Below are 23,441 nucleotides of genomic sequence, written 5' to 3' on the forward strand. Positions count from 1 at the left end.
AAGTTTTCTTGGATGTTGTTTAAACCTTTTCAATAAAAATAAAAAATAGATTGATTTATAAGATCTTTGAAACATTAAATTATATAATTTATATTTGACTTTATTCAATTTTTTTTACATTTTTTACTAAAATGAGTACAATTCTCAAGTGTTTCCTTTTCAAATGCACCACCAAATGTTTAAAGAATGACTCCAAAAGAAGAAATAAGGAAGATCTATACAAGGAAAAAATAGACACAAATTAGTTATCACTCATTCTCACAAGAATGAAGTAAAAATTTAGATAAAATTTTATATAACATCAATTTTATATTTGAAAATGTTGTGAATGAAGAAAATTGTGATTCTTTATAGTTATAAATACTTGAATTTTACTAATTAACTAAGAAAATGAGGTGATATTATTTTTTACAATTTAAATCTAAATAAATTGGAATAAAATAAAATAAAAATTCAATTTAATAATATTTATTTTTTATTTCAAAAAGTTTGAAGTTAGTTCAATAGTTTATACTATATAGATACATTTTTAAATTATATTAATTTTTTATCATTTAAATATTTTCATATTAATAATAATGTAATAATAAATTATCATAATCTTCAACTCTAGAATATGTTTAAACTCTTTTAAGAATATTCTTCTAATGTCTTTTTTTTTTTTTTTTTTTTCACTTTAACTCAATACAATAATATAAGTTGTTATTATTATTTGGATTATACTTCATGTACCTTCCTAACCCATCCAATTATTTTTAGAGTTTCAACTAGTCAAATTAAATTCAAGAATATTATTGATTTTCACTTATTTGGGTCATAAAGGATAATTTTTATAAATCAGAAATTGAATATTATTTTTTTTTGTTTTAATAATAGATTCTTTTATAATTATTAATTCTTTCATAATTATCAACTATTAAATTTAATATACTATTCTAAACTATTATAGCTTGTGGAAAATACAAGCCACAATGTGGCACTTATTTTTATTTATTCTTCTATTAAAATCTATAACATATATTCATTTCAAGATTTAATCTAAAATTATTAGTGGAAGTCTAATAGTATTCAAGAAATATTTTTTTTGAACACTTTAAAATGAATCTGATATCAAATAATATGATTTAGTAGAGATAGTTAGGTCACAAGGAATGAAATCATAAGAAAGAAACTCAATCATATAAGTAAATAAATTTTATCTAAATAAATGGGGTATCTAAAATGGGAAATTTTTAGAGCTTACTAATAAAGGTTTTGTGTCATCTATTTTAGTTGGAAAAGAATGTGAGAACAAAGGGGGATTATAAAGTGACACATAAAAGATTGAGGAGTGTGAGTTCTCTACGTTCAAGCATATCTTTTTTGTCATGCCTGACCTTACTCCTTCCTGTTTCTCTTCGTTTGTTTTAGTTTGTTGCTGTGATTCAAGTTCATTGCTATGATATTATCAAACTTTGTTTATCAATTTGTTAAATTTAGTTAGTTGAGTTTTGGTTTTGTGTTGATAGAGTTATAGTGATCATTATCTATTTATGTTAGTTTATTGTAATTAGGATTCAGCTATTTTGAATTGGCTGATTACGTTGATTCTTAGTGCATGTCTGAACTCGGAACTGATACTAATGTTTGAGTTCGATGGAAGTGAATTTAATTTGATGTTAGTTGCATGACTTTAACATTGAAGTAATATGTTATTTGGGCATAGTATTTTTAATTCGAATTATGTTAAGAATTAACTATATTCTTTTAAGATGAGCATGGATGTTTTATAGAGTTTTGGAAATTAAACACATTTAATGTGTGTATGACATATACATTTTGGTATTCCTAAGATTGATAATTTCTCATTTATATTGGTGTTTATGTTAATTTATGAGAAATTCATTTTGTAACTATTTGTGCTTGACTTGTGTAAACATGTGTGTGTGTGTGTGTGTGTGTGTGTGTGTGTGTGTGTGTGTGTGTGTGTGTGTGTGTGTGTGTGTGAATATTAATTCATATATATATATATATATATATATATATATGAATTAATATTTATACTAAGTTGATATCATGAAGATTCATTTTCTAAAACCCTAGTGGGTTTCAAATGCCATGAAAGGGTAATATGTTAATGGTTTTAAAAGCCAAAATATGGCGGTGGATTTGGACTATCATTATACTCCATCCTGCAATTGAATTTAATGCATGATTGTGGGAAATAGTGGCACTTAAGCAATGGGTCGGCCATTTCATTTTGGTTTTGAGATAGCCGGGTTTTGGGCCGCTTGCTTTGTGAAGTGAAACACTTGTGAGGCATTTTTGTGGAATAGGTAACATGGTTGGGAAGAAGCTAAGTTTTATGAGGCTAAGCATGTTGTATTGCACACAGCTTTTGTTATTCTTTTGTCGAGGTTGCTCTCTAGCTTTTCAATTTGGCATTTGGGGCTTTGGATACGAGCTATATTTTAGAGCATTGAGTTGGGTGTTTTGTTCTTCTTCTGAGATTTTGAGGTAGGGGGCCTTTCTTAAACCCTATCCTCCCTCTGTCGTGTGTGTTGCATTTTGAAATTGTTAACTATATTGTTAAAAGATGATTTGTTAAAGATTTCGCATATCAACACCCAAGGCTGGGTGTATGCAGGGTTCAACAATATATTTGATGAATTCTGTATTTTCCCAAATTTGGATGTGGGTATGGAGTAATCGCCATGCTAACATAGTTTGCTATAGCATTTTGTTAATTGTTAAGGAAATAAGTAATATTGTGATGCTTACGGCTTCCATCGAGTCGAGTTGTGTGAGAAATACATACTCGCGGCAGTTAGCTTGAAACTTATATTTGTTGAACTGCTTAGTTATGAGCCGTGGCATATTGTCAAATAGTTTGTAGGAATTCTATGCATAATATAACTTTGAATGTTTTTGCATTCACCATGTTCAGTCAGCATTATGAGAATTAGAATGAATGTATCTCTGTATCGCAGTAAGATTTGGGGTGTAAAACTTGAGCCTGTCTTATGAAATTCATATATATAGGAACGAGGTTCAGTCCAACTCACAGTGAATGTTTTAAAACATCAGTATTTATAGTTTTAAATGGTATGCGAGTTGTATGAACCTAAAACATAGACAAGCTTTCGAACATCTACATTAAACTGATGGCAGGCATTAGGTCAAACAGTTAGCTTGAAACTTTTAAAATATTGTAATAGCAATTATTGGCATATTGTATTGTGTGTTTATTATACCGTTGACAGTCAATGCTGTGGAAATTTGTTGTGTTGGAATTTCTTATCATCAACATTAAGTGTCATATGATAATTGGAAACTTGGTGTACTGTTGTTATCAACACTAGTCCTGATATCTTGTCAAATAGTTAAGAGGAAATTAGAAATAGGTCGATATATCATTGCGACAGCATAGTTTTCTCATTAAGTTATGAAAGAATGTAGAAAGGTATCAAGTTATAACAACTCTTGTTTATTGAATTGTGCGTATGATTTGGTTTCATTCACAATTGTATAAGGTATTTGTGATAGTAAAAAAAAAAAACTTAGCTGTTGTTACTTAGTGTCCAGAATGAAAATTATGTTGAATAATAAGTGTGCATCCTAAGACATGGTGAATTTCCATTCTAGTTAGTTACGGTTGTTGGTATGCTAGCAGTTTTTAAGTACCTATGTAAAAAGCATAATAATTTGATTCAGTTTCACAGTTTTGTATGTTATTAAGATTCTGGTTATGGGCAGTAACATATTGTTAATTAGTTGGTGCAATTAAAAAATTGGTGTTAGCTTATGAATTGTCCATAAGTAGAATTTGCATTTGGATATTGGAATTAATGTTGAATACATGGTATCATTATTGATTTTTTTTTAATATATAAAACATTATTTGGAGAAATCTGCCAGTCATGATTAAATTAGTTTAATTATGTTATGAAGCATTGCGATGAACATTCATATGATGTTATGAAATTAAAATTAGAAAATTAGAAATCTTTTATTATAAAGATGAATTTCAGTTCTTAATTGAAATAAAAGTTGTTGCAAGTAATGAGGCAGACTATGATATATGTTTTATGATATGTCATTTAAAGCAAGAATATCATATGCATTTTTGATTTGTTATCTTGGTCATTTCAAAGTTAAGTGTAGATGGTTATGTCAGCAGGAAAGTGAATGTATAATCTTAAGATTAAGTAAGTACCATTAAGTTGAGATAATAGTTTAATTGTATTTGTATGATTTTGATTTTATAGGTTTCTGTTTCTATTGTTATAATGATCTATATTTACTTTTGAAATTGGCAGAATAAGATAAGTTACAAATAGATGGAAGGATGTGGTATCATGTTTTATACTGATTTTATGTCTGTTGCATGTACATTCTTTGTATATTTGTTTGATGTGTACTTTAAGAATAGCTATGATGATCGTATATCGAGGTGGGTGAATTTGGTTTATCTTATTTACTTAATTAATTCAGTGATAACTTTAAAATAAATTGGGTGGGTTAATTACATATAAAAGATAATTGACCTTACCTATGACTTAAACCTATATGGTTAGTACGGAGAACAAGGCATATCTCTATTTTGTCATTGACAAGTATAATAGAGAATTAGCGTTATGTGTTGACTATGGGCATACCGTACATGGACGCAGAATCTTAGTGCCATAACGATGAAACCTCAGTATATATATGATTCATTTACGGGTTATTCTTAGTGCGAGTTTAATTTTACATTGTTAAGTAAATGTTTACTTCTTGCATATTAATTTTGGAACTACACTATGTTAAGTGGATCAGATATCTGCATTATGGTTATATATATGTGTGTGTGTGTGTGTGTGTTTTTATTCTAACATGTATGCAGGTGGATTATGCTTTTCAACTCAGTGTGTACTAAGCCCCCATTTTGTGTTGTGTTGCATTTCTATATGTTTTACAGGTGCTTCAAGTTGGTTAGCAAGTAGCTAAGGATGACTGTTGAAGTTTCTTCCTGATTCAGTTTTTAATTACTTGTAGGGTCCATATGTTGGACATTAGTGATTAAGAAAGGTTTTATACTTCATTATTGTACTAAACTTTATATGTATTCACATTATAATGGATATGTACTTGGATGTCATCATCTTTTGTTTTGAGGTTTTCAGATTGAGAGTGGTTCAATCTATGTATTTGTACTTATATTATTGATATAAAAAAAAATTGTTGTGTTTATTGTTCTTTGTTATATATCTATCGGTTTGTGCTAAGTATGGCATTACATTTGGTATTAGAACAAGGTTAGAATAACCAGGACTCTTGGGTTATAGTGTTTAACTCGTTATCGATGGGTATTAATAGTTGTTTGTTTGTAGGTTGCTATCATGCCTCAAGGACACAACATTCCTTAGGATAACCTTGCTGGCAGAGGCATAGGTAGGGGCAGGGGCCGTGGTAGAGGTCCTAGGCACCAGAATGATGTTGGAGTTGGTTAGTTTGATCAGAATGCTAGGGTTGGAAACAACCAAGATAACCAGGCAAACCAAGCTATTGTGTTTCAGAGAATAGTGGAACATCTACATAATATTGAGACTAACAACCAGATTCCTGGTAGGGGAGTGAATGATAAGAGACCTCTTGTGCAGGGTATTAACCTTCCTATAGAGGATGATCCACTAGCAATAGCTCATCTCAAGGATCTTTCCAAGAAGAAAGGGCCATTATTTTATGGTACAGAACAGGGTACAGCGGCAGAAGCTTGGCTACTAAATATTGAGTGATGCTTTGTCTTACACCATTACTTGAGTAACATGAAGGTAAGATGGATGGTTATGCATTTGAGGGGTTTTGGTTCCTTATGGTGGGAACAGGAGTTGGAGAAACTGGGCATTGATATCTCTCTTGTTACTTGGGACCTCTTTGTAGAGCGATTCAAGGAGAGGTTTATGTTTGAATATGTGTGTGAGGCTCATGCAGAGGGGTTCTTTCAGATTATGCAGTCTGGCTCTACAGTGGAAGCTTATGAACGTAGGTTCTACGAGCTTAAAAAGTTTTCTGGGTGGGCTGAAATAATAAGGCCATGATACAACACTTCATCAGAGGGCTTATGCCCAAGATTGGGGAGGAAGTGAGAACTTTTCGACCTTTGACTATGCAGGAAGCTTCGGAGCAAGAAAAGTTGAATGAGATGAAGTTTGGTTATCATGGGGCTTCATATAAAACTAGCATGAATCCACCTAGCTTGAATGTTAGTTTGAATCAAAAGCCTCCACAGAGTAGTTCGAAATCAGGGTATTCAGGTGGAAAATTCAAGAAGAAGAAATTTGGTAAGGATTCCAAAGGTTCTGAAAAGCCTAGACCATCTCAACCACCTCAGAGTGTACAAAGTAATAAATTATCTCCTAATCCTTCTGGTCAGAACATGGGATTCAGGAAATCTGTTGAGTGTTTTCATTGTGGACAGTTAGGTCATTACCAGTCTCAGTGCCCTAACTAGGACAAGCTGATTGTTGGACCTAAGCCAGCTAGGTCTAAAGTGATAGTTGGTGATTTTTCCAAGAACCATTGTATCTTTGCAACCCTGGATCAGAAGCAGGCCGAACACTAGAACACGGTTATAGAAGCTCAAGGTATGAAATTATCTATCTTATTTGACTCTTGAGCTACTGACTCATTTATTTCTTCTGCGTTAGTTGCAAATAGTGGAATTCTTGTTGTTAGGGCAAGGAACAGATGGCAAGTGGAGTTAGCATCAGGTTCTAAGGTGAACACTAATATTGTTGCTCCTGACTGTAAGAGTCGTATGAAATCTTTCACTACTTTAGCGAACCTTAGGGTTATACTTTTGGGATCGTATGACATAGTTTTGGGTATGGATTGGTTAGAACATCATCAAGCTATTATGAATTGCAAGGATAAGTCAATTAGTTGAGTGGATGATTTTGGATCAGCTAGGGTAATTGCTGGAATTAAGAGACCCATCTCTTTGCATACAATTTCTGCCAAGCAATTGGCAAGGTGTGCTCGGAAAGGCTACAGTTTGTTTGCCATTTTGGTAAATGATTTAGAAGATTCTATGGTTAAGAGTTCTTCTCTCGATCATCCAGTCTTGTAGAATTTTTTAGATGTTTTTGTTGAGGAGATTCTTGGAATACCTCCGAGAAGAGAAATTGATTTTTGAATTGATTTAGTGCTAGGAACGAAACCAATTTCCAAGACTCCTTACAGAATGACAGCTCAAGAACTAGTCAAATTTAAAATTCAGTTAGAGGAGATTTTGGAGGAAGGTTTGATTTGTCCTAATGTTTCGCCATGGGGTGCTCCAGTAATCTTTGTCAAGAAGAAAGACGACTCCTTCAGACTTTGTATCGATTATAGACAGTTAAACAAGGTCACTATTAAGAATAGGTATCATTTGCCTAGAATTGATGACTTATTTGACCAAGTCAAGGGTGCCTGAGTCTTTTCAAAGATTGATCTAAAATTCGGGTATCATCAACTTAGAATCCAAGAAGCTGATATTCATTAGATAGCTTTTCGCACCAGATATGGGCACTACGAATTCACATTGGTACCTTTTGGGTTAACTAATGCACCTTCTATATTTATGAGCCTAATGAATGCTATGTTTAGGACTTATCTAGATAAGTTTGTAGTGGTTTTTCTGGATGATATTTTAGTGTATTCTAACTCTGCTAAGGAGCATGAGCAGCATTTAGAGCAAGTTTTGGAATGCCTTCATAGGAACAGACTATATGCCAATCCTGAGAAGTGCAAATTCTTTAGATTGGAGATTTGATACTTGGGGCATATGATTTTTGGGGATGGGATTTCTGTAGATCCATCAAAAATTTGGGCTATTGTTGATTGGCCAGTACCTATGAATGTGTTTGAGGTTCAAAGTTTTATTGGCTTAGCAAGCTATTATCGCAGATTTATGTCAAACTTCTTTAGAATAGCACATCCTATCACATCTCTTTAGAGAAAAGGGAAGAAATTTTTGTGGATAGATGAATGTGAGGCAACATTTCAAAAACTTAAGGAATGTTTGACTAGTGCACTAGTCCTGGCAGTCCCAGATTCTGCTAAGGAGTTTGTGGTTTGCACTGATGCATCTTTGGATGGCATAGGAGCAGTGTTGATGCGGGATGGACATGTTATAGCTTATGATTCTAGAAAGCTAAAGAGTCATGAGGTGAACTATCCTACTCATGATCTCAAACTTGCTGTGATTTTCCATGCTTTGACCAAGTGTCGGCATTTCCTTTTGGGTCAATGGTTTAAGTTACATACTGATCATCGAAGCCTTTAGTATATTTTTACACAACCAGACCTCAATGCTAGGCAGTGAAGATGGATGGAGTTCTTGTGTGAATATGACTTTGAGATTAGATATGTCCAAGGGAAGGAGAACATGGTTATTGATGCACTTAGTAGAAGGCGACATGAATTATCTTCTCTAACCTTAATGGTGGATCTTAAGAATAAGATTTTGCAGAACCTTTCCACAAATCATTGGTTTCAAGATGTTAAGGCTGTTATATACAGTGGCAACATCTTGGAGGGGCATTTTGAGGGGTATTCAGTGAATTCTGAAGGTTTACTATTGTATAGAGGGTGTGTGTACGTTCCTGAGTTGGGTGATTTGAGAAATTTGATTTTGTTTGAGGCCCACAAAGCACCATATTCGGCTCATATGGGTGTCAAGAAAATCCATGCTGACCTTAAGTAGCATTATTATTGGCCTAGAATGAAGAGAGACATAGAAAATTTTGTGGCTCGATGCTTGGAATGTCAGTGAGTTAAGGCTGAACATCAGCACCCTGTGGGATTATTGCAGCCACATAGTATTCTATAATGGAAATGGTATACCATTTCGATAGATTTTATTATTGGATTGCCTATGAAAGCTCGTAGGCATGATGCTATTATGGTGGTAGTGGACCGATTTTAAAAGGTTTCTCATTTCATTCCTATTAGATCATCCTATAATGCAACAAAAGTTGCCAAGATATATATGCAACAGATAGTTAAGTTACACAAAATTCCTAAAAAGATTATTTCTGATAGGGATCTAGTGTTTACATCTTCTCTTTGGAAATCCATGTAGCATGAGTTAGGTACTCAGCTGAATTTCAGTCTAGCCTATCACCTAGAGATAGATGGACAAACTAAACGTGTCAACCAGATTCTGGAAGACATGCTTAGGATGTATATAATAGATAGACAGAATAAATGGGAGGAGTATCTACACTTGGTTGAATTTGCTTATAACAATGGATATCACAGTTCCATAGGTATGGCACCATTTCAAGCATTGTATGGTAGACCTTGTAGGACACCTCTCAGCTGGGATTATTTGGAAGACAAGACTCTTTTTAGGACCTGTTATGTTGCAAGATTTGGAGCAAAACGTTAAGAGGATCAGAGAGAATCTTATTACTACTCAAGATAGACAAAAGAAATATTCTAATAAGCATAGAATTGATCATCAATTCTTGATTGGTGATAAATTATTCCTCCGAGTAAGGCCGCATAAATGTCCAATTTGTTATGGAAAGGGATCTAAGTTAGCACCACAATTTGTTGGTCCATTTGAAATTCTAGAATGGATTGGACCCATTTCCTACAAACTTGCCTTGCCATCGAGTCTTTCACACATTCATAATGTATTTCATGTTTCAATTTTGCATAAGTATATACCTATTATTATTCACGTACTTGATTGGAAAAATTTGCAAATTTTGGATGGTTAGATCATGTTGGAACCAGTGCAGATCATGCAAAGCAGAACTATGAGTTTAAGAGGAAGAGAAATAAGATAGGTAAAAGTCCTATGGGACCCCAATGATGAAACAACTGCTACCTAGGAGGACATTGATATGATGAGAGCTGCTCATCCACACTTATTTGCTGATTTCCAAGAGAAAGTCAAGAACTAGTGAGGGAGGATGTCATGCCTGACCTTACTCCTTACTGTTTCTCTTCGTTTGTTTCAGTTTGTTGCTGTGATTCAAGTTCATTCCTATGATATTATCAAACTTTGTTTATCAATTTGTTAAATTTATTTAGTTGACTTTTGGTTTTGTGTTGATACAGTTATAGTGATAATTATCTGTTTATGTCAGTTTATTGTAATTAGGATTCAACTGTTTTGAACAGGCTGATTACGTTGATTCTTAGTGCATGTTTGAACTTGGAACTGATACTAATGTTTGAGTTGGATGGAAGTGAATTTAATTTGATATTAGTTGCATGACTTTAACATTGAAGTAATATGTTATTTGGGCATAGTATTTCTAATTTGATTATGTTAAGAATTAACTATATTCTTTTAAGATGAGCATGGATGTTTTATAGAGTTTTGGAAATTAAACACGTTTAATGTGTGTATGACGTATACATTATGGTATTCCTAAGATTGAGAATTTCTCATTTATATTGGTGTTTATGTTAATTTATGAGAAATTCATTTCGTACCTATTTGTGCTTGACTTGTCTAAATATATATATGTGTGTGTGAATATTAATTCATATATATATATATATACACACATTTATATATATATATATATATATATATATATATATATACATATATATATATATATATATTTATATATATATATGTATACATATATATATTTATATATATATGTATACATATATATATATATATATATATATGTATACATATATATATATATATATATATGTATACATATATACATATATATGTATACATATATACATATATATGTATACATATATATATATATATATATGTATACATATATATATATATATCTATATACATATATATATGTATACATATATACATATATATGTATACATATATACATATATATGTATACATATATATGTATATATGTATACATATATACATATATATGTATACATATATATGTATATATGTATACATATATATGTATATATGTATACATATATATGTATATATGTATACATATATATGTATATATGTATACATATATATATATATATATGTATACATATATACATATATATATGTATGTATATATATATATATATGTATGTATATATATATATATGTGTGTGTGAATTAATATTCACACACACACACACACACACACACACACACACATATATATATATATATATAAAGTTGATATCATGAAGATTCATTTTCTAAAACCCTAGTGGGTTTTGAATGCCATGAAAGGGTAATATGTTAATGGTTTTAAAAGCCAAAATATGGAAGTGGATTTGCACTGTAATTATACTCGGTCCTGCAATTGAATTTAATGCTTGATTGTGGGAAATAATGGCACTTAAGGAATGGGTCGGCCATTTCATTTTGGTTTTGAGATTGCCGAGTTTTGGGCTGCTTGGTTTGTGAAGTGAAACACCTATGAGGCGTTGTTGTGGAATAGGTAACATGGTTGGGAAGAAGCTCTGTTTTATGAGGCTAAGTATGTTGTATTGCACATAGCTTCTGTTATTCTTTTGTCAAGGTTGCTCTCTAGTTTTTTGATTTGGTATTTGGGGCTTTGGATACGAGCTGTATTTCAGAACATTGAGTTGGGGGTTTTGTTCTTCTTCTGAGATTTTGAGGTAGGGGGCCTTTCTTAAACCCTATCCTCCCTTTGTCATGTGTGTTGCATTTTGAAATTGTTAACTATATTGTTAAAAGATGATTTGTTAAAGATTTTGCATATTGACACCCAAGGGTGGGTTTATGCAGGGTTTGGCAATATATTTGATGAATTTTGTATATTCCCAAATTTGGATGTGGGTATGGAGTAATTGCCATGGTAACATAGTTTTCTGTAGCATTTTGTTAATTTTTAAGGAAGTAAGTAATATTGTGATGCTTACGGCTTCCATCGAGTCGAGTTGTGTGAGAAATACAGACTTGCGACAGTTAGCTTGAAACTTATATTTGTTGAACTACTTAGTTATGAGCTGTGGCATATTGTCAAATAGTTTTTAGGAAGTCTATGCATGATATAACTTGGGATGTTTTTTATTTGCCATGTTCAGTCAGCATTATGAGAATTAGAATGAATGTATCTCTATATCGCAGTAAGATTTGGGGTGTAAAACCTGAGCCTATCTTATGAAATTTATATGTATAGGAATGAGGTTCAGTCCAACTCACAGTGAATGTTTTAAAATATCAGTATTTATAGTTTTAAATGGTATGCGAGTTCTATGAACCTAAAACATAGACAAGCTTTCGAACATCTACATTAAACTGAGGGTGGGCATTTGGTCAAATGGTTAGCTTGAAACTTTTAAAATGTTGTAACAACAATTGTTGATATAGTTTATTGTGTGTTTATTATGCCGTTGACAGTCGATGCCGTGGAAATTTGTTGTGTTGGAATTTCTTATCATCGACATTAAGTGTCATATGATGATTGGAAACTTGACCTGTATTGCTGTTATCAACACTAGTCATGATATCTTGTCAAATAGTTAAGAGGAAATTAGAAATAGGTCGATATATCATTGCGACAGCATAGTTTTCTCATTAAGTTATGAAAGAATGTAGAAAGGTATCAAGTTATAACAACTGTTGTTTATTGAATTGTGCAAATGATTTGGTTTCATTCACAATCGTATAAGGTGTTTGTGATAGTAAAAAAAAAAAAAAAAAAACTTAGCTATTGTTACTTAATGTCCAGAATGAAAATTATGTTGAACAGTAAGTGTGCATCCTAAGACATGGTGAATTTCCATTCTAGTTAGTTACGGTTGTTGGTATGCTAGCAGTTTTTAAGTACCTGTGTAAAAAGCATAATAATTTGATTTAGTTTCACAGTTTCGTATGTTATTAAGATTCTGGTTATGGGTAGGAACATATTGTTAATTAGTTGGTGCAATTGAAAAATTGGTGTTAGCTTATGAATTGTCCATAAGTAGAATTTGCATTTGGATATTGGAATTAATGTTGAATACATGGTATCATTATTGATTTATTTTTTTTAATATATAAAACATTATTTGGAAAAATCTTCCAGTCATGATTAAATTAGTTTAATTATGTTATGAAGCATTGCGATGAACATTCATATGATGTTATGAAATTAAAATTAGAAAATTAGAAATCTTTTATTATAAAGATGAATTTCATTTCTTAATTGAAATAAAAGTTGTTGCAAGTAATGAGGCAGACTATGATATATGTTTGATGATATGTCATTTAAAGCAAGAATATCATATGCATTTTTGATTTGTTATCTTTATCATTTCGAAGTTAAGTGTAGATGGTTATGTCAACAGGAAAGTGAATGTATAATCTTAAGATTAAGTAAGTACCATTAAGCTGAGATAACAGTTTAATTGTATTTGCATGATTTTGATTTTATAGGTTTCTATTTCTGTTGTTATAATTATCTATATTTACTTTTGAAATTGGTAGAATAAGATAAGTTACAAATAGATGGAAGGATGTGGTATCATGTTGTATACTGATTTTATGTCTATTGCATGTACATTCTTTGTATATTTGTTTGATGTGTATTTTAAGAATAGCTGTGATGATCATATATTGAGGTGGCTGAATTTGGTTTATCCTATTTAGTTAATTAATTCAGTGATAACTTTAAAATAAATTGGGTGGGTTAATTACATATAAAAGATAATTGACCTTACCTATGACTTAAACCTATATGGTTAGTACGAAGAACAAGGCATATCTCTATTCTGTCATTGACAAGTATAATAGAGAATTATCGTTATGTGTTGACTATGGGCATACCGTACATGGATGCAGAATCTTAGTGCCATAACGATGACACCTCAGTATATATATGATTCATTTACGGGTTATTCTTAGTGCAAGTTTAGTTTTGCATTATTAAGTACATGTTTACTTCTTGCATATTAATTTTGGAACTGCACTATGTTAAGTGGATCAGATATCTGCATTATGCTGTTATATATATATATATATATATATATATATGTTTATTCTAACATGTATGCAGGTGGATTATGCTTTTATACTCAGTGTGTACTGAGCCCCCTTTTTGTGTTGTGTTGCATTTCTGTATGTTTTACAGGTGCTTCAAGTTGGTTAGCAAGTAGCTAAGGATGACTGTTGAAGTTTCTTCATGATTCAATTTTTAATTACTTGTAGGGTCCATATGTTGGACATTAGTGATTGAGAAAGATGTTTTACTTCATTATTGTACTGAACTTTATATGTATTCACATTATAATGGATATGTACTTGGATGGCATCATCTTTCATTTTGAGGTTTTTAGATTGAGAGTGGTTCAATCTATGTATTTGTACTTATATTAAGTTGATTTAAAAATAAAAATTTGTTGCATTTATTGTTCTTTGTTATATATCTATCGGTTTGTACTTAGTATGGCATTACATTTTTGCTTACCTTACCATGGTAAATAAATGAATTTTTATTTATTTATTTCACAATGGTAATTATCATTGCCAGAATGTAATAATCCATTTTTGAGATGGAAAGCAATTTGGGGTGATATATCAAAATGTTTGTAGTGCCTCTTACCACACCATACCCAATGAGGTATGACACTTAAAGTTGGGATCTACCAAGGTAATTTATAGAATTTTTATTCAATATTTTTCTTTTGATATTTTCTCTATATCTATTTGTTCCTCTATAGAATTGATAAATTCCCCCTTATGCTAATGAGTGTACAAGCATCCAAAAGTGATGATTGAGGTAACAATTAATGTGTTGTGTAGTCTAGCAGGTTGTAACATAGATGGTAGGAAGGGATGGGTATCAAAACTTGAATTCAACATTGATGTTTAAGATCATTCCCGGAAAGCATTCATTTACTCCCATTCACCAATTTAGAACCACATCACAAATTTTTTAAAGTACATACAATAAGTGAAGAATCTTCACCCCAACAACATGGATGGATTTGTACATCTATGCTTTTGAGGTAACTTTTTTGATGAAAAAATGCATAGGAAGTTTTAAACTTCCTATGATTTTGAAAAGACAATAATAAATGAGCATATAGATTTCTTTATGGATACATATAAAATTTAGAAGATTTGTGTAAGGATGTAAGAGCATATAAATAAGGTTAAGGACAACCTCAAATACACCAATTCATTTGCATAGCGGGTTAAACAATATAATGAAGATACCATTATGGAGGAGCATCCTTGGTGTAAGGGTAATTTTGCATCACCAAAAATATCATATAGTTTTTTGCAATAAGGGCTATCTCAGTGAAAGGTACTATTTCTACAAACATACTACTTAAATTTTTTATAAAAGAAAATTTCTTGAAACCATATTTGACTTGCAATTGTTTTTTACAACATAATCCAATATAATAGAATATGAATACTAATATCCTAGGTATAGTCAACCTCAATTTTTAGGGTTAAATTTTCTAGAACCTTCTTGGATAGTTAAAATTTGTTTTTATTTAATGAAGCCTCATAGAGTTATTGAGGATAGTTTTAAGGATGTTTATGATGGTTTGACTTGTAAAATATTGTAAATAAAAATGCCCATGTGGACGTGCATGCCATATTTTTTAATATTATAATTTTACTTTATTAGTGGTAATTGAAAGAAATATTGGAGTAATTACCATGTTGGGATAGTTGGGGGTTTGTAGAAGTGGGTTTTAGAGCCCTCTAGAGACAATTGTGATCGTTGAAGGAGCATCTTTATTGAGGAATTCATCTTATAGTAAGAGATTAAAGTGGGTAGGATTTTTAGTAAGGAGAAGTTGAAAAAGGATTACTAGAATAAACTAGACATTCTAAGGAGAATAAATTTATTTTTGGAAACTTAAAATTGGAACAATTTTTGATTTATTATTGATGTTAAATCTATGAATGAGACATATTTCTACCTAATCTAAATATCATATCTATTTGATTGATGAAGGGGATTTGAAAGTTACTCATAACTATAACACCTAGAGGAAAGGTTGAAGTTATGAAAAGGAGTTACAATGGATATTTGATTAGATAGAATTTGATTAAGAAAAGTAGTTATTTATGTCAATGAAGCTAAGCCAAGCTAAGTATAAGAGTAAATTAATAAGGAGTGTCGAATAATGCTAGTGTGAACCGTGCCACAGTTAGTGCTAAGAAACTCTATTCTTGACTAAGCATTAGCATTTATTGAGAAAGTTATTGATGCCAAGCTAGAAAGTAATAAACATTGACCAAGTATTTTAGTGTTGATCGAGTGTCAAAATTTAGTGATTTTCGAGTAATAGTAGAAGATCAAATTCAAAGGAATTGTAAGATCAAGCTAACTCAGTTGATTTCTTGGGAGATGTAAAATACATTGAGGATTAGATTGATTAGTTATATCATTAAATTCAAGGTGATGATTAGGTAAAGACCTAATAGAAGGAATCTAGAGAAGTTTCTAGAGGATGATCAAGAAGTTGTATAAATACATTGAATCGAGTTGAAGTTGATCATAAACCCTAAGATCTATGGTGGATGTAGAAAATGACAAAGAACAAATTGCCAATTTAAAGGGATATTGAACCAAACTTTTGGTTCCATATCCACTCAAGCCCAACCAAGCCCAACTAGTGTGTATTAGTGAGTTCATATATAGAGCAAGGTTGATAAGAAGCACACAAGAGGGTGAATGTGAAGCTAAAGGAGAAAGCTTGCAGATGTGATGTTGTTATTAATAAGTTATTTTGAGAAAAAGGTTTAAGTGTTGATGGGAAGTGTAGTCTGATTGCTTGAAGGGGTATCCAAGCAGATCAAGATCAAAGATGACAATGAAAGGCTTATCAATGGGCCAACATAAGGATTGAATAGAGATCTAAACTAGCGAAATTGAGTTGTAATCACATAGATCAAAATCTACTATTTTATTTCTTATCATTGTAAACAATTTTTTTTCAAATCCTTTAAACAAAGGTTGACCTAACAAGGTAAAAGCACAAACCTATCTCACCCTTTTGTAAAGGAAAAGGCTAACAAAAGTATAACTGTTCACCTTCAATGACATAAAATTGGTATTATTATTTAGAATTTGAAAATGAAGTAAACTAATGAAATGCATAAAAATGGATGAAGTTTAGGATTATAATTTTTAATAATTATTTGGAATAAGATTTAATATATTTTCCTAATTTCTATAGATAATTTTTTAGTTTTTAAAAAATGATGAAATTGGGGGTTTAGTTCCCACCACAAAACTATATGGAACTAAACTTATTTCTATTTGAACTTAGACTATGTTATAAATAACATATATAGCTAGAACAATAAAAAATAAAAAATGACTTTAGACCTATATTTTCTCTTTTGCAATGATTCAAATTTCAACTTAGCTAAAATTGATAGTTTTCACGTCCCACCACATTTTCAAAACAGATATATTCTAACCAAAAGAAAATTTATACATTCTAGAAGAGGAATCTCTCTCCTCTAGAATGCCATATAATTTTTAATTTTTTTTGATATGATTTAATATTTTTTTCTTTCTCAAAATTGACATCTTTTTTAGTGCAAAAGTGTAGGAGTTGTTGAAATCCAACTCCACAGCTCACTAAGATCACTTGCATGCAAATAACCTATCCAAGGGAAACCAAGAAGGAAGAAGTGGAGCTTGGAAAAACCCTAAATGGACATGAGAGAGAACATATTGCAAAATAAGGAAATTGTATTTACAATGAAAATGGAATCAAAAAATACAAAGAGAGAGCCTGAATATAAAGGCTTCATGGAAGCTTGTAGAACAAGCTAGAAAGTGGTAGAAGATAAGGTTGACAACTAAGCATCCACAAAAAGTTGGAACATGCTAGAAGGGAACAAACTCCCTTGTTGTCAACAAATCATTACTACAACTATTAACTACTAAAAATTAAATAAATACATTAACCTAAGTAAGTTTAAATAAATAGAATAATTAATTAATAATTAATTATTTAATCTAACACCCCTCCTTAAGTGCAACATAGGGGAATGCCGTAAGCTTACAAAACTAAGAGAAAATGTAGAAAAGGTCTCAAAAATGAGGAAATATTAGGTATCCATGTACAATGCAAAGAAATGCAACATTTGAAAATAGGGAAAGAGAGAAAACCACGTAGGAAAAACCCTCCCCAAAAAAGAGGTAAGATAGTGAAGGATTGAAGAAGCCTCCAACTAGAAAATGTCCCCTAAAATAGGAACAAAGAGTGATCATGAAGAGCATCACTAAAGCATGAAGAACCCACAAAATCTACCATAAAAAAGAAACTATTGATCTAAAGAACCTCCATGGAAGGAGAAGGCATGAACTGAGTGTGTCTATATGGTAGATGATCCATCTCATCGAAATGCATAGGTAGCCAGCCACAATAATCACCTCATGTATAGGATCAACCACTAAATACATAGCTCACACTATCAAACCATCAAACCACAGATGCATTAGAACAATAGAACAACCCATCCTCAATACAGAAGGGGTGAGATGATAGCAAACTGAGAAGGTGGGCCAATATCCTCTACAGATAGAACCAAGAGCAACGAGAGAGCAAAAGAGGTACAACTACCTATAAAGACATGGTCACACTGATGTTGCATGGGAAAACGAAAGGAAGAAGTCCTAAAATAGAAAACAACTATCACCCTCATGGTGCTTTATAAAAAAGTGCAAATACAACTGTCTCAAAATGATATTCGTGAACTTGAAATGCAAAAGTGACACTTTATCTCAGTGTGTATACATAAATGTGCTTACAAATGATGTCTACAATGATCAGAATAGGAAAATAGCTAATACAAAAGATAGTACAACCCAAAAAAAAATATCCCATCCCTTGAAAATGATCCGTGGACCTAAAACACCCAAGATATCCACCATAGAGAAAAATGCCAAAAACATGATAGAAAGAGCATGAGATAGAATCTGAAGAAAATGACATCATTTCTAAAAAGGTGAGAAAACTAGCTTTTGAAAAATATAATGTTTTCAAAAAACAAACATGGGACGCAAAAGATATGCATGTCAGAGTCAAAAATAGAACTTCAAACTTCAACTACAAATATGAGCAACTAAACTACGTCAAAACCTGAAAACACCTACACCAATGTCTCTGTCATATAACTAGCTTTTTGGCACTTCTTTTGGATTAGAAAAATACCTCTATATACTCAAGATATGGCCAAAAAATTGTAAGTAGGTTAAAAGGAACCCTAGAGAGGTGTAACAGGTTGATGATGTAGTGCTAATGTCAGCATTTCATGCCAAAAAATTTGATGGCCTAGTAGCTGTCACGGCAAAAAAAGGTTCCATATGGTAGCCACGTGGCAGGGTCCATGTGGCAAAGTGCCATGTGGCACCCATGCCACATGTCAGTCATGGACTGGTGCTCAAAACTACCAAATGCTATTGACTGTGTCCAACTATTTGCTCACTATAACTACCAACTATGTGAAACTGCCACACAAACAGGTTATTGGGAAGGCATTGCAAACTGGTGGCAGACGAGTGCTAAGAAGTGGTGATGCTAGTGGAGATTGGAGCTGGGAGGACCACCCAGCCATGGTGGCCAATAGGTTGCCTGTCGGTGGTGGTGGTGTTGCGGATTCACTGTGGCAATGCAACCGCTATGGGCTATGCGCTGGTGGGGTTGTGGTGACCGCTTGGCAGTGCGACACTTTATATATTTTTTTAAATTTCTTTTGCCAAAAATGTCCATAGAACCATATAGCTAGCCTTGCAGCTTAAAAATTTTTGCCTCTTGGAGTCCTGTCACCAAAATTAGAAATTTTTATATAAATCCTAATTGTAAATAGCCTTTCGGATCTAATGGCAGCATCTATTTGGGCCCAAAGTGCTCTGAAAAAATGCTCTTCCCTCGGATTGAAGAAAAATGCACAAATAAACTAGGGTTTGTGTCTCTAAATCATAGCTTCAAAAAACCTTCAACTAAGTAGTAGTAGAGAGGCTCTGATACCATGTAGGAGTTGATGAAATCCAACTTCACAACTCACCAAGATCATCTGCATGTAAATAACTTGTTGAAGGGAAACCAAGAAGGAAGAGGTGGAGCTTGGAAAAACCCTAAATGGACATGAGAGAGAACACATTTCAAAACAAGGAAGTTGCATTTACAATTAAAATGAAATGAGAAAATAAAAAGAGAGAGTCCAAATATAAAGGCCTCACAGAAGCTGTAGAACAAGCTAGAAAGTGGTAGAAGATAATGTTGAAAACTAAGCATCCACAAAAAGGTGGAACATGCTAGAAGGGAATAAACTTTTGTGTTGTCAACAACTCATCAATACAATTATTAAATACTAAATACTAAAAAATACGTGCTTGTAGAATTTTTTAATTACAGTATACTATATCTAATTAAAACACTATAGACTCTATATGAGAATATTCTTGACTTTAAGCTCTCTAAAATGGTGTTTATATGTTATAAAAAAAATCATAAAAAATAGTAAGAGTTATTCAAATGTCAATTTTCTAAAATAATCTTATTTCTTTAGTAATTGGATACAAACTAGTCTAAAACATGCATTTACAATTGGAAAAGTGTGAGACCATATATAACTTAGTTAGAATAAATTTATCAAGATCATATTTTTGAAAAAAAATGATTTTTGAATAGAAATACTCAAATTCAATCATTTTGATTTGTTAGCCTGAAAGGCGACACAACTTTGTATTTTTTCCTAACAATCTTTGGAAGACTTAACAGTCTGTGTAAATTTATCCTTTAACTAGGTGACATTCTAAATGGAATGATCAAAGTCCTCTTACAAGGCCACTCCTAATAGCATGATTAAATCCTCTATCTAGGTCACATTTAACAATTTGTACTGTAAACCTTTAGCATTGTTGGCTCCTAATAGAGCTCACTTTGAAAGAGTCAAAAAGAGTGACATGTTGATGGTGGTTTTTCCCAAATTATGTTTCCACATAGAATCCTTATGTCAAACTATGATGAATGTGTTATGAATTTTTTACATGTGTTGATGTTTTTTACTATGCAATACAAGTTACGTTTATGAAAATTTTATAGTGTAGACCAAGCAACAATAAGTTTTTGAAGTACTTGATAGAAACCAAAAAGATAGGTGGTTGGCCCCAGAGTACAAAAAGGATAAGAATTCAGTTGGAGGTTAGCTCCTAGTTATCTAACTTATACCAACTTTAAACATCAAAAACCATAATATGTTCGAAGTAGAATTGTCATTAGCCATAGTCCTTAAACTACTATGCATAAGAAACTAAATAATAAACTAGAAACATTTAAAAACATCATTGTTATTGGTCTAGTTAATTGACATAGTCCAAAAAACCCCATGGAGTGTAAAGTTTAGAGACATAATTATCAAAACTATTAAAAAACACAATAGATCCTGGGCTAGATGCCCTCTTCCTTCTCTTGGTTACCATTCTTCTACTCCTCGAGTGCTTCCCTCATTGCATCCTCCTCTACTTTCACTAGTCTATCTAGGATGGTTTTTAGCTGGTCCTCCTCTAAGAATCCATAGATGGAATAGGTTGTCTCAATTGTCTTTCCCATGTCCTTTTCCTCTTTTTTATCCTATAGGAAGTAGATGGTTGTGGTCATAGAGTGCATTACCTTGGTGGAGAACTCAACTAGGGTTTCAAATCTATGGAGAATAGTCGTATGCTTATCTGTCAGGTCCCTCATGACCTTCTCAAGCCTCTCCATCTGCATCTATGTGTGGCTATGATTATCTTTCTTCCTAGTTCCCTTAGGGGTTTCCTTCCTAGGAGGTAGGATAAATAATAGAACATTGATGTGTTTAATATTCAATAGTTCAAGTGGTACATATAGACATTGAGTAACTAATTCACCCACCCCAATTATTCTAAACATTTCTAAAATTTATGTTGGTCAATTATAGGATTGGAAAGAATATTTTGAGTATCAATATGTTGTAAATGCCAAGAGGGTGAACTTGGTGAAGGACAAGTTGAATAGTCATGGAAAAATTTGGTGGCAAGAGATTTAGTTAGAGATGAATAGAAGAGGAAAGGAGAAAATCACATGATGGAACTAGATAATGAAGAAATTGAAAATACAATTCATTCTCATATACTATGAGTATTATCTGCTCACAAAAATAGAAGGGTTGAAGCAAGAAGGAAGATGAATACAAGAATATACAAAATAATTCTGTGAAATAATTCTGTGAAAGTTGACAAGAAAATATTTGTCTGTTATTTGAATGCACTAAGGCCAAGCATTTATGAGAGGTTAAGTCTATTCAAACTAACCACTATTGAATAGACATAACAATTTTCTTTAAGTTATGGAGTCCTTGAATATTTTATGATATAGTTTCTTGATGCCTGAGCATCTTGGGTATATAGGAAATTTTATATCTCCCAAAAATATCCAATTTTCCTTTTCTATATGGGTTATCTCCATGTTGAGTTGCTATTTCTAAAAATTTACTATTTTTAGAAAATTAGTCATTGGAGCTTAGAATGTTCTAATTATTCCTTGGGGCTTCATTCTAGATGTATTTGGAAATATGTCTCGTTATTAGATCAAGCCTTGTTTTAGAGATATTGAAAATTTTGAGTTTTGAAAAAAGGGTATAGAAAATTTAAATTCATTTTTGAAGGATTTAGAGGCTTTGAATAGGGTCAAACCTCAAATTATAGGAGCTTATGCAAGTCAATAATTGTTGAGAAATTAATGGAATTTTAAAGATTGGATCATAATAGTCAATCTGAGTCTAGGATTAATTTTTTTAGTACTTTTTTGGGTGTTGAAAATTGCCTATTCAAAGAAGGCTCATTGGGTTTTCTAGGATAGTTCTAGGATGTATATGGTTGCTTTGGCTTGCTGAATATTGTAAGGAAAACACCATGTGGTTTAGCATGTCATATTTTTTAATATTTTAATTTTCTATTTTATTGTAGATAATTATAAGAAGCTAATTTCTTGCTCTTGTAAATTATAGTTATTTCTCTATTCTCTTGTATATGTTTGTATTAACAAGGGGAGAACCTATCATCATTCATATTGCATGACTTATTATGGAAGTTAATAGTAAAATTTTATATATCTATAGTTGCATAGATTCACCCCACCTTCAATTCCTCATTACATCAAAAACCTCATCACAACATTCTTAAAAATGCATGCCAAGAATATCATATACAAAGAAAGGCCCTTGTTTAGACTTCTAAGGAAATGCACAAAATTTATGCAAAGTATAATTTCATAGAATTTAAAGATGGTGTCAACTCATGGGACTTTAAAAGGATTTGGAATAGAAATAATTTCTCTAAGCCAAAAAAAACTAACACATCTTTTAGTTTTAGATTAAGGTAAAAATAGGCTTTGAAAGGGACCCGAAACCCTTAACAAAAAAGAAAAAAGAAAACCCATGAAGCACTACTAGCTTTTACAAGGACTTGAAACTTGCAGTTTAATAGTAACAAAATTAGGTTTTAGAAGGACCTAAAACCACA

The sequence above is a fragment of the Cupressus sempervirens genome, chromosome 3 (genome assembly GCF_028749045.1).
Source record: "Cupressus sempervirens isolate cs-2001-9-10 chromosome 3, ASM2874904v1, whole genome shotgun sequence".
Classification (NCBI taxonomy): Eukaryota; Viridiplantae; Streptophyta; class Pinopsida; order Cupressales; family Cupressaceae; genus Cupressus; species Cupressus sempervirens.